Here is a 2,012-nt window from a genome sequence, read left to right on the forward strand (position 1 = left end):
ACATTATTCATGTTTGTTACTACTTCTATAATTCTGCTGTAAAATCAAATAATAAAAATCATAAAAACAGCCACCATCTTAAAAAACCAACTTCAATCCTGCATAATTTATAGGCTACTGCCTATATAACGAGACACCTACGGTGCATGGCCTCGCCCCTATAGCTGCTATGGTGCATGCCCGCCTGCAATAGCTGTTTGATTATCAGCATAAAAGAATGGCATGAAGAGAGTCTGCTCAACACTAGCTTCCAGCAGTTGCACTTGCTCTTGAATACCTGCAGAAGTAGCAGCACTGCAGCACATACATGCAAGCAGCTCCAGCCCCTCCCATGCATGTAGATTGAAAGGTGTGGCATTCCATCATAACTGGAATGATTGGCAGCAAGAAGACCATGTGAGAAAGAAGCTTCACTTTTTCTTTACTAGTCAGCAATATATGATAAACGTGCTGACAGAAAAGTCACTGCCTTTGTATATTTGAGATAGTATAGGTACTTTAGTACCTATAACCCAGCAAGTTGTTGCTCTAGCGCTGCACAAACGAGTGACCTCAACAATTTCAAGTAAGTATAACTCTTCATCAAGCAAGATTTAGAGAAATCTGTTCATATTATTTGAAGGCCATGTTCTAATCTATGGAAAAATGCTACCAGCTATCTCTAAAGTGCCAACACAACGGAACTTGGCCCAACTACTTGATTTTTCTTACTTTGAAGCTTCTGTACCTAGCACTTGTATTTGAGCAACACAAAACAGTTAAGAAAGACTTTTCCACGTCAAAAAGAAAGATCTAGGAGCTTAGAACACGCTGTGCTAAAGTTATTGTTTATTAAAGACAAATTTCAGTTGTACAGAATGAATGAATGACAGACAGACAGACACAACAACTACCTATACCTCGCGTAGGCGAGGCCAATAATAAGAATAATAAAACAATTGTACTGGTTACTCTACATGATGTTAGGGACAGACCAACCTCTTCCAAGTGTAAAGCAATGTATAATACTTGTTACCAATCTGCCAAAATCAATTGATATTAGCTACTGGAGCCCAACATCAATAGCTAGGATTGTAGCACAATTTTTTGTTTTAGGTTATTCTCCTGGATTCTAAAATTGTCCATTGATTGATTCTGGTACAACCAGGGTTTTTCACAGAATTGTGGCATATTGCTCAGCTTCTGTTGTCAGTGGAATTTTAAAGTTGTTCAAAATTTTGACAAAATATCTCACACTGGTATTTTGTCAAATTTCGTCAAACATGTAGCAAAGATAGAATTTCCATTACATTATACATGTTCCATTGTCATGTAGAAAGTTTGAGCTCATTCCAATCTAAGCTTTTACTCCATGGCTACATTTCATCAAAAATAGCTAGGACAGAATTCTTCATTTTTATTCCATTTTCTGATACACATACATGTACTTATGTTGCGTAGAAATTTTGAACTGATTTTGATCAAAATTAAGTTGCTCTAAATGCCATGTATGGTACTGTAGTGCTTGTCAGTTCATGAAACTCATGCTGTTTAGCTCAGGCTTAGCATGCTTTGTGGGAAACCCTGCATGCATTAAATATTACAAATATACAAGAATAGCATCATGGTCTAGCACTCTTGATCACTTAATTCATTTTGATGGCATTGGAAATAATTCTGTTGACCAGTAGTGATGCAGTTTTCAAAGGAGCATATTTGCTTCTCAGAAGACACTTTCAGAACTATGCTTGCTTCATGGTGGAAAGGAACAGAAAAATCAAACAATTCCCCTGGAGGTGGTGGGAATTTTACTTGCTATAATTACTGTTCTGGAAATTCTAAGAAATCAATAAGGCTTACAATACTTCACACTGAATTACTATTTTTCCCCTCTTTTAGCTATCATTCCACCTATAGATGGATCTTCTGTTAAGCATCCCTTAGTGACAAGATTACTTCAAGGCCGGATGATCAAGACTTGTTTTAGAAAAGCTAGTGAGCAAGCATGTCTCTGATAATACATCAGTCTTTGA

This window comes from Amphimedon queenslandica, unplaced genomic scaffold (assembly GCF_000090795.2).
Source record: "Amphimedon queenslandica unplaced genomic scaffold, v1.1 AMPQUscaffold_13521, whole genome shotgun sequence".
NCBI classification, from domain to species: Eukaryota; Metazoa; Porifera; class Demospongiae; order Haplosclerida; family Niphatidae; genus Amphimedon; species Amphimedon queenslandica.